Source organism: Molossus molossus, unplaced genomic scaffold (genome assembly GCF_014108415.1).
Source record: "Molossus molossus isolate mMolMol1 unplaced genomic scaffold, mMolMol1.p scaffold_m16_p_25, whole genome shotgun sequence".
In the NCBI taxonomy this organism is placed as follows: domain Eukaryota; kingdom Metazoa; phylum Chordata; class Mammalia; order Chiroptera; family Molossidae; genus Molossus; species Molossus molossus.
Genome location: NW_023425361.1, coordinates 619639 through 631589, shown reverse-complemented (window position 1 = coordinate 631589; position 11951 = coordinate 619639).

The following is an 11951-nucleotide window of genomic DNA, read 5'->3' as shown; positions in this document are numbered from 1 at the left end:
AAAAAAAAAAAAAACTACAAAGAAAGAAAACTACAGGCCAATAACCCTGATGAACGTAGACACCAAAATCCTGAACAAAATACTAGCAAATTGGATCCAGCAATTCATCAAAAAATTATTCACCATGACCTAGTGGGATTCATCCCAGGGATGCAAGTCTGGTACGATATTTGCAAATCAATAAGTGTGATACACCACATAAACAAAATGAAAGATAAAAACCACACAATCGTATCAATAGATGCTGAAAAAGCATTCAAAAAAATCTAACACTCATTTCTAATAAAAACGCTGAGCAATGTGGGAATAAAGGAATAAGATCTTAATAAAAGCCATATATGAAAAAGCCATCATACTCAATGGGAAAAAACTAAAAGCATTCTCCCGAAGAACAGGAACAAGACAGGGATGCTCACTTTCACCACTCTTATTTAACATAATACTGGAATTCTTAGCCACAGCAATAGACATGAAGAAAAAATAAAAGGGATCCAAATTGGAAAGGAAGAAGTGAAACTGTCATTAATTGCAGATGGCATGATATTGTACATTGAAAACCCTAAAGATTCCATTAAAAATATACTTAAGTTAATAAATAAATTTGGCAAAGTAGCAGGATACAAAATTAACATCAAGAAATCGACAGCATTTTGATACACTAACGATGAACTCACAGAAAGAGAAACTAAAAAACCAATCCCATTTACCATTGCACCAAAAAAATTAAGATACCTAGGAATAAACTTCAACAAAGAAGTAAAGGACCTCTTCACAGAAAACTACAGATCATTGAAAAATGAAATAAAAGAAGATATAAAAAAGTGGAAGCATATACCTTGTTCATGGATTTGAAGAATTAACATCATTAAAATGTCCATACTACCCAAAGCAATCTATAGATTCAATGCAATCCCCATCAAAATACCAACAACATATTTCACCGAACTAGAACAAATACTTCAAAAGTTCATAGGGAACCAAAAAAAGACCCCGAATAGCCACAGCAATCTTGAAAACAAAGAACAAAGTAGGAAGGATCACATTACTAGATATCAGGTTATACTGCAAAGCCACTATAATCAAAACAGCCTGGTATTGGTACAAGAACAGACAGATAGATCAATGGAACAGAGAACCCAGAAATTGACCTAAGTCATTATGCTCAATTACTATTTGACAAAGGTGGCAAGAACATATAGTGGAGTCAAGACAATCTCTTCAATAAACGGTGTTGGGAAAATTGGACAGCTACTTGTAAAAATTGAAGCTAGACCACCAACTTACAACATATATAAAAATAAACTCAAAATGAAGAAAAGACTTGGATGTGACTCGTGGATCCATAAAAATTCTAGAAAAAAAAATGTAGGCAACAAAATTTCAGACATCATACATAGCAGAATTTTTACTCATACATCATCTAAGGCAACAGAAACAAACCAAAAAAAATGAACACATGGGACTACATCAAACTAAAAAGGTTCTGTACAGCAAAAGAAACAACCATCAAAATGGAAAGGCAACCCACTGTATGAGAGAGCATAATTGTCAATGATAAATCAGATAAGGAGTTAGTTTCCAAAATATATAGAGTACTCATACAACTAAACAAAAGGAAGACAAAGAACCCAATTTAAAAATGGGCAAAGGACATAAACAGACACCTCTCCAAACAGGACATACAAATGGCCAAGAGACATATGAAAAAATGCTCAACGTCACTAATCATCAGAGAGTTGCAAATTAAAACAACTATGAGGTGTCACCTCACACCTGTCAGAATGGTCGCCATGAACAAATTATCAAACAAGTGTTGGTGAAGGTGTGGAGAAAAGGGGACCCTAGTACACTGCTGGTAGGAATGCAGACTGGTGCAGCCTCTATGGAAAACACTATGGTGTTACCTCAGAAAATTAAAAATTGAACTTCCATTTGACCCAGTGATCCCACTTCTAGGAATATACCCTAAGAAGCCTGAAACACCAATCAGAAAGAATATATGTACCCCTACGTTCATAGCAGCACTATTTACAATAGCTAACATCTGGAAACAGCCCGAGTGTCCATCAGTAGATGAGTGGATAAAAAAGTAGTGGTACATGTACACAATGGAATGAATACTATGCAGCTGTAAGAAAGAGAGATCTCTTATCCTTTGAGATGACATGGAGGGACCTGGAGAGTATTATGCTAAGTGAAACAAGCCAAGCAGAGAAAGATAAATATCACATGGTCTCACATATTTGTGGAATATAATGAACTAAACAAACTGATGAACAAAACAGACCCAGAGACATAGACGTAGGGTACAGACTGACAAACCTCAGAAGAAGGGGTTTTGGGGGCTAAGATATAAACCAGAGAACTTATATGCATGTATGTATAATGGACATAGACAACAAAGCTGGGGATGGGGTGGGGGGCATGGGGAGGAGGGTGTCAATGGGGGACAAAGGAGAAACATCTGTAACAAAAACAAATTAATAAAAATAATTTTTAAAAAATAAAAATAAATATATATTTTTTAAAAGAGTATCTATTCACAGAACAAACTGAGGCCCAGTCCCCAAAGAATTAAATCCTATAGTTTGCTCTAAAGAAAAAGTGACCCTAAGGGAATCAATAGATGGGATCTGAACGTTAAAACCTTCAGTGAGACTTCTCCCTCAGGCCCTGTTTTTTTATTTGTTTATTTGATTTGGGTTTTGTTTTTGTTTTCTTTGCATTTCAAAGAACTCTTCAAGATACTAAACTGTTGCCATGTATTTATTCCCTTCTCTAAATTCAAGAATCAACTTTTTTCTCTGTCTAGTATATAATTTATGACTACTTGAACCTTTGCTAAGATTAGTAGAACCCTTCCTAACAGTTATTTATCTATTTGATCTATCTATTCCCTCCTCTTCCTTTGTTTGTCTCTAGCCTGAATAAGAGAATAATTATGCTTTTCTACCATGGAGCCATTAAATTCATTTTCAAATAGATACTGCCTTATCTTAAAACCAAGACAATAAAAATACTATAAATATAACCTTATGGTATGATCAAGAAGCCCATATCATTAATGTCCAAACAAGTAAAATATTCAGTAAGTTTTCACAGTTCTGTGAATGATCAGCCCTTTTTTTAGATATTAGAGAAATACAAAGAAATTATATTTCCTGCTCTTCTCATGGTTTGAGTGCTATGTCATGACAGATCATCAATACAGTTTGCAGAAGCTTACAAACTATTCAGATATGCACAATTTAATCACCAAAAATGACTCAGGACAAAACTGTAACAAGAATAGTTCAAAGAATATATTCTTGCCTTCTGTTAGGAAAATGAGAACCTAAGAACTTGATGGGCATTATAAAACTTAACAAATAATGAAGTGACATATATCCTTTAATTCAAACTGTCTGACATTTAAATGTAAACTTAAACTTTCCAAAGTGTTTTATCTAAAGAATCTTTGAGTCAAACCAATAAGCAATTTGAATTCTGGCTCTGTTTTTGCTCTTGTTCAGTCAGGTAACTGACCTCTGACTGCGGCATCCCTGTCTGCCTTTGCATGTTGTGACTTTTGGAGGATTAAAGGGCAGAACCGATTCATCCAGACTTGCACTAAATAGGTGCTCAATCAGTACCAACCCTCTTCACTTTATCGATTACTCTCATCATCTACAAACTCATGTATAATAATCACTCTCCATATTGGAGAGAGAGAAATAAAACTGTCGTGTATTTCTGAGGAAAAAAAAATCTCTGGTGAGAAGAGTATTGGGTTGGTAGCTAGGAAACCTGATTATCTATTTCTAGAGCTGACACTCAGTGGCCTTGGGAAGACACACCTTTCTGGATCTCAGTGACTTCCTTGGTAAAATTAAGGTGTTTGACAACATACTGTCTGAAATAGATTTTCCTGATTGTAATGTTATTATGGTATAATGCCTTCTGTAGATTCAAAAATAAGCTTTAAAATAGTCAAGTGCAATTTCAAATTCTGGAATTGTTGATTAGTAATAAGTTTTCTTGTCCAAATTATAAAATCTTTTTTTGAACTTCAGTTAATTGTTTTCTCTTAACTTCTGTTTCTCACTGATTGAATTAAATTAATATCTCATCTTTGTTTAACAGGCTTGTAATTTGCAGAGACAACAGCATACTATAGTGTTTGGTAGACAGTAGATGCCTGGTAAAAGATGAATCACAAGACAAAACCCAGGTTTTCACTCTAGACTCCTCCCACATCCTGACCCTCCCCCAAACATATGAAGAGTAGTAACCACTTTCACCATCATGCAAAGATGCTGATGCCTAGAAAATCCTAGCAGTTAGCATGGTCATGTCACAATGCCAGTATTCCTAATAGCATCACAGTTAGATGGTAGTGTCCTATCCTGAATTGAATCTCACCATATTCTCCAACACAACATTCCACAGGGTGTTAATAAATTACCAGGAGTAAGGAAATAAGGTTTTTACTCCCACAGCCCAGAGTAAGGAATACCCTAGTAAAGGAAGTAAACTAATGTCCTCTACCTGTGAGAAATGGTGTTGAAATAAATCCAGCACAAGTACCTCATTTTACAATGGTGGAAATTGGGGTTCAGTGATTTTAAGTAATTTATCCAGCCTCTTAAAAACAGTGGAACTGACACTACAATTCATCTATCTGTATTTTCAGTCTAGAGATCTCTTAATACATACTTTGCCCTTCTTGGAACAATTGCATTGGGACCATGTCCTTCAATAGAGCAATGCAACGGAATAATATAGAAACATTACCTGTGTGGTCAATAGAAGGCAAAGACCCTGGCCTTGATGCCCATTAGCACCATGATATAATGAGCAATTACTCAGTGATGTGTTCTTGTATTTCAAGGATCTGCAACTATTATATTCCTAATGAAATAATTAATAATTATTTTATACATAATTATATAAGTAAATAATTATAAATGTCATCTGCTCAACACCTTTAGTTGTAATTCTTATCTTTCAGTCAACTCTTAATGATAATGTCAAGAAATCACCAACTATTCTTTAGATATGAAGAGTACCTGGAGAACATTACATAGCAGAACTAAGGTTGGTTCAGGAAAATACTGTGATTTGCCCCAAATCGTATAAGCTTATAAGAGGCAAAAAAGTATCAAAACCCATTTCTTCTTTCTTCCAAAGATGCATCAGCTTTGGTGTATAAAAACATATCAACCTTCATGTAGACGCCCATGCGTACTCCCTAAAAGTCCTGAGGCCGTTTTGGCTGTAAGCAGGAGCTGACAATCTCAAGCTATCTCACTCAGCATATAGGATCCATGCAGCATCTATCAGAAATGAAAAAATTAAACTCCATAAAGTGGCATTGGAATAAAGTCCATTATCTAGTTAACATCTTTGATAGCTACATCTCTATATATCTGGTGCTTAGCACTAGTACATATCTTATATGGCATCAGTATATATTTTATTTTATTTTATTTTATTTTTTTTTTTTAATTTTATTTTTTTATTTTATTTTATTTTATTTTATTTTTTTTTTTATGAATTTTTATTTATTTTTTTGTTACAGATATTTTACCTTTTTACCCCATTGGCACCCCCCACCCCACCCCCTCCACCCTGTCCCCGGCTTAGTTGTCCATGTCCATTGGTCATGCATACATGCATATAAGTTCTGTGGTTTATCTCTTCCCACCCCCCCACCCCCCATCCCCTCTTCTGAGGGATGTCAGTCTGTGCCCTACTTCCATGTGTCTGGGTCTACTGTATTCCTCAGACTGTTATGTTCATTATATTCCGTATATAAGTGAGATCATGTGGTATTTGTCTTTTTCTGCTTGGCTTCTTTCACTTAGGATAATACTTTCCAGGTCCCTCCATGTCGTCTCAAAGGATAAGAGATCTTTCTTTCTTACCGCTGCATAGTACTCCATTGTGTATATGTACCACAGCTTTTTGATCCATTCGTCTACTGGTGGACACTTGGGCTGTTTCCAGATCTTAGCTATTGTAAATAGTGCTGCTATGAACATGGGGGTACATATATTCTTCCTGATTGGTGTTTCAGGCTTCTTAGGGTATATTCCCAGCAGTGGGATCACTGGGTCAAATGGAAGTTCAATTTTTAATTTTTTGAGGTAGCACCATATTGTTTTCCATAGCGGCTGCACCAGTCTGCATTCCCACCAGCAGTGTATTAGAGTTCCCTTTTCTCCACACCCTCGCCAACACTTGTTGTTTGATGATTTGTTGATGGCGGCCATTCTGACAGGTGTGAGGTGATACCTCATTGTTGTTTTAATTTGCATCTCTCGGATGATTAGTGATGTTGAGCATTTCTTCATATGTCTCTTGGCCATTTGTATGTCCTGTTTGGAGAGGTGTCTATTCAGCTCCTCTGCCCATTTTTTAATTGGGTTCTTTGTCTTCCTTTTGTGGAGTTGTGTGAGCTCTCTGTATATATTGGAAATTAACCCCTTATCTGATACATCATTGGCAATGATGTTCTCCCATACAGTGGGTTGCCTTTCCATTTTGATGATCGTTTCTTTTGCTGTGCAGAAGCTTTTTAGTTTGATGTAGTCCCATGTGTTCATTTTCTCCTTTATTTCTGTTGCCTTAGGTGATGTATCAGTGAAAATTCTGCTCCGTATGATGTCCGAAATTTTGTTGCCTACATTTTCTTCTAGAATTTTTATGGATTCACGGGTCACATTTAAGTCTTTTATCCATTTTGAGTTTATTTTTGTGTATGGTGTAAGTTGATGGTCGAGTTTCATTTTTTTGCATGTAGCTGTCCAATTTTCCCAACACCATTTATTAAAGAGGCTGTCTTTACTCCACTGTATGCTCTTGCCACCTTTGTCAAATATTAATTGAGCGTATTGCCTTGGGTCCATTTCTGGGTTTTCAGTTCTGTTCCACTGGTCTATATGCCTGTTCTTGTGCCAGTACCAGGCTGTTTTGGTTACAGTCGCTTTGTAGTATAACCTGATATCTGGTAATGTGATCCCTCCAACTTTGTTCTTCTTTTTCAAGATTGCTGTGGCTATTCGGGGTCTTTTTTGGTTCCATATGAACTTTTGAAGTATTTGTTCTAGTTCTATGAAATATGTCGTTGGTATTTTGATGGGGATTGCATTGAATCTATAGATTGCTTTGGGTAGTATGGACATTTTAATTATGTTAATTCTTCCAATCCATGAACAGGGTATGTTCTTCCACTTTTTTATATCTTCCTCTATTTCTTTTTTCAATGACCTGTAGTTTTCTGCAAATAGGTCCTTTACTTCTTTGGTTAAGTTTATTCCTAGGTATCGTAATTTTTTTGGAGCGATGGTAAATGGGATTGTTTTTTCAGTTTCTCTTTCTGTGAGTTCATCATTGATGTACAAGAATGCCGTCGATTTCTTGACGTTAATTTTGTATCCTGCTACTTTGCCAAATTCATTTATTAAGTCTAATAGATTTTTGATGGAGTCTTTAGGGTTTTCTATGTACAATATCATGTCATCTGCAAATAATGACAGTTTCACTTCCTCCTTTCCAATTTGGATCCCTTTTATTTTTTCTTCATGTCTGATTGCTGTGGCTAAGACTTCCAGTACAATGTTAAACAAGAGTGGCGAAAGTGGACATCCCTGTCTTGTTCCTGTTCTTAATGGAAATGTTTTTAGTTTCTGTCCATTGAGTATGATGTTGGCTGTAGGTCTTTCATATATAGCCTTTATTATGTCGAGATATGATCCCTCTATTCCTACATTGCTGAGCGTTTTTATCAGAAATGGATGCTGGATTTTGTCGAATGCTTTTTCAGCATCTATTGATATGATCATGTGGTTTTTATTCTTCATTTTGTTTATGTGGTGTATCACGTTTATTGATTTGCGAATATTGTACCAGCCTTGCATCCCTGGAATGAATCCCACTTGGTCATGGTGAATAATTTTTTTGATGTATTTCTGGATCCGATTTGCTAGTATTTTGTTCAGGATTTTGGCATCTATGTTCATCAGGGATATTGGCCTGTAGTTTTCTTTCTTTGTAGTGTCTTTTTCTGGTTTTGGAATTAGAATTATGCTGGCCTCATAGAACGTGTTTGGAAGTCTTCCTTCTTCTTGAATTTTTTGAAATAGTTTGAGGAGAATGGGTGTTAGTTCTTTTTTGAATGTTCGGTAAAACTCCCCCGTGAAACCATCTGGGCCTGGGCTTTTGTTTGCTGGGAGAGTCTTGATTACCTCTTCAATTTCCTTAGTTGTTATTGGTCTGTTCAAGTTTTCTATCTCTTCCGGGAATAGTTTTGGGAGACTGTGTGTTTCTAGAAATTTGTCCATTTCGCTGAGATTGTCGAATTTGTTGCCATATAGTTGTTCATAGTAGTTGTTAACGATCTTTTGTATTTCCGTGGTGTTGGTTGTTACTTCTCCTCTTTCATTTCTGATTTTGTGTATTTGGGTTCTCTCTCTTTGTTTCTTGGTGAGTCTAGCTAAGGGTCCATCAATCTTGTTTATCTTTTCGAAAAACCAGCTCTTTGTTTCATTGATCCTTTGAATTGTTTTTTTGGTCTCTATGTCATTTATTTCTGCTCTGATCTTTACTATTTCCTTCCTTCTACTTGCTCTGGGGTTTTCTTTTTGTTTGCTTTCTAATTCTTTAAGTTGTGAGGTTAGACAGTCAATTAGAAATTTTTCTTGTTTTTTGAGGTAGGCCTGTAGTGCTATGAACTTCCCTCTCAGAACTGCTTTCGCTGCATCCCATAGATTTTGTGTTGTTGTGTGTTCATTTTCATTGGTTTCCAGGAAGTTTTTGATTTCTTCCTTGATCTCCTCGGTGACCCATTCATTGTTTAATAACATGCTATTTAGCCTCCATGTGTTGAAATGTCTTTGCATGTTCTTGTTGCAGTTGATTTCTAGTTTCATGCCATTGTGATCTGAGAAGATGCTTGATATGATTTCAATCTTCTTGAACTTGTAGAGATTTAGTTTGTGTCCTATCATGTGGTCTATCTTTGAGAATGTCCCATGTGCACTTGAGAAGAATGTGTATTCTGTAGTTTTGGGGTGTAATTCTCTGTAGATATCTATTAAATCCATTTGGTCTAGTGCTTCATTTAGAGTCTCTGTTTCCTTGCTAATTTTTTGCCTAGAGGATCTATCCAGTGCTGTCAACGGGGTGTTGAAGTCCCCAGCTATGATTGTATTGTTGTCGATTTCTCCTTGGAAGTCCTCCAGAAGATTTTTAATATATTTTGGTGCTCCTATATTGGGTGCATATATGTTTATCAAGGTTATATCTTCCTGTTGGATAGATCCTTTCAATATTATGTAGTGGCCGTCTTTGTCTCTAGTTATGGTCTTCATTTTGAAATCTATTTTATCAGATATGAGAATTGCTACCCCAGCTTTTTTTTTGCTTTCCATTTGCTTGGAAAATTTTTTTCCATCCCTTCACTTTCAACCTATGTGAGTCTTTTGTTGAGAGATGGGTCTCTTGTAAACAACATATAGATGAGTCATGCTTTCTTATCCAATCAGCTACTCTGTGTCTCTTTATGGGAGCATTCAGTCCATTTACGTTTAAGGTGATTATTGATATGTACTTATTTATTGCCATTTTTGTTTAGTGTGGTTCTATTTTTGTTCCCATTTCTACTGCTAATTACAGCAGTCCTTTTAACATTTCTTGCAGTGCTGGTTTGGTGCTAATGTATTCCCTTAGCTTTTTTTTGTCTGGGAAGCTCTTTATTTGATCTTCTATTTTGAATGATAGCCTTGCTGGGTAGAGTAGTCTTGGATTCAGATTCTTGTTTTTCATGACTTTGATTACTTCATGCCATTCCCTTCTGGCCTGTAGTGTTTCTTGTGAGAAGTCAGCTGAGAGCCTTATGGGGTTCCCTTTGTAGGTAACCTGTTGCTTATCTCTTGCTGCTTTTAGGATTCTCTCTTTGTCTTTAATTTGTGGCATTTTAATTACTATGTGTCTTGGTGTGGGCCTGTTTGGGTTCTTCTTACTTGGGACTCTCTGTGCTTCTTGAACTTGAATGCCTTCTTCCTTCACCAAATTAGGGAAGTTTTCTCTCACTATTTTTTTGAATATATTCTCTATCCCTTGCTCCTTTTCTTCTTCTTCGGGGACTCCTATGATGCGAATATTATTACGTTTCCAGTTGTCCCATAGTTCTCTTAAGCTGTCTTCCTGTTTTTTAATAGTTTTTTCCTTTTGTTTTTCTGATTGGTTGATTTTTCTACCCTGTCTTCTAATTCGCTGATCCGGTCCTCAGCTTCCCCTACTCTGCTTTTTAAACCTTCCAATGTGTTTTTCATTTCGGATATGTCATTTTTTATCTCTTCTTGTTGGTTTTTAATTTCCATTTGGCTTATTTTCAGTGTCTCTATGTCCTTACTCATGCTGTTCAGCTTCCTCAAGATCATGGCTCTGAATTCTAGCTCTGTTAACATGCCTAATTGCTCCACATTGATCTCATCTTCGGTGGAGGTGGTTTGCTCTTTCATTTGGCTTCTGTTTCTGTGTTTCACCATTTTAGCTATCACTCTGGGCTTTGGAGCCTGTCAAGTTTTCCCTGTGGGTGTTGGTGTTCTGCTGTTTGTGGCTCCCTCTCCTGTGTTTAGATGAGCGAGGGAGGACCCGCGTTGAACACCACTGTCAAGTCTTACTTTCCTGGTTAAAGTTGCCAGCCCAGGAAACGTACTGTTATCCTCTAGCTTTTTGCCTGGAAGCTAGCAGTCTAGGTTAATTGATGAGTTTTGGGTTGTCAGTTGATTGAAAAACTCCCTCTGGTGCTCAGCCAAGGGGCTTTCACGAGGGTGGGGCAGATGCTGGTCCTTAGTGAGCCTCAATTAACACTTCAATGGCCCACAGGGTGGGGTTGGATCTCCGAGGGAGGGGCTGCTGCCTCTCTCAGAGCCCTGGGAAGAAGCAATGTGGCCACCGTCCTGAGTGGCTGCACTCAGCCAAAGCTCCGAGAGCCCTCCAAACCCCGAGTGTCCTGACACAGTTCCAGTCCAGTCCGCCCTCCCTCCGCCGGAGCCCAAGGTGAGTGGCTGTGGCTGTTTTAGCCTCAGTCCCGGCTGCGCTGTGGGGCCGCCTGGGAGTGTAACCCGCGGGCGCCGCTTATAGCTAAGGCCGCTGCCGAGCTGCCGACCGTGCGCTCCCAGCCCCGTCTCGCGCCTTCGCAAGCCTACCGGGCTGGAGTCAGTGTCCCTCGTTGTATGGTCCTCGCAAGCTGCTTTTCTGTTGGTTTTTCCCGTCGATTTGTCTGTGTTATAGTTGTAATTCCAGTTTGGTTCTGGGAGACGGTCTGTGTAGCTCCGTTCACTCCGCCGCCATTTTTCCCTCCGGCATCAGTATATATTTTAAAAGCTAAGGAACTTATTCATTCATTCAAAAAAGTTAAGTGAAAGAGAAAATGATCATATTCTGGAAAGAGCCAGGAATCCTTCAATTCATATCAACTCCTCTTTTGGATAATAAGAGCAAAACTAGCAAGTAACTTTGTACATTTATTTTTCATAGTGATATGTGGACACCTAGAATCTGTTCCTGGCTTACGCCTGCTCTAACTTCAAGCATATAACTCGCTTATGATCTCTGAGCCTAACATCCCCATCAGTGAGCAGATGATTTATAAAGCCCATTGGCCCCTTTTTTCCAGATGTATAAAGTTACAGAACAAAGAAAATAAACTGCAACTCTTGCTTTCTTAGAAATGACTAGAGGATAAATATTCTTTGTTGTGACTTATGGCCTTAAAAAAAAAAAATCAAAGTCTATCCTCTATTTATAGAATTGGTCAGGTTGAAGTTACTTATTTCTACCTACTATCAATATTTAATTTCTACACTGGCTGGATTTGAGGTTTTCCTGGTCCTCAATCCTTGCCAATTCTAATGACCACACAGAGGGAACATCATGAAAGCCTCTAATGCCATTAAAGAAAA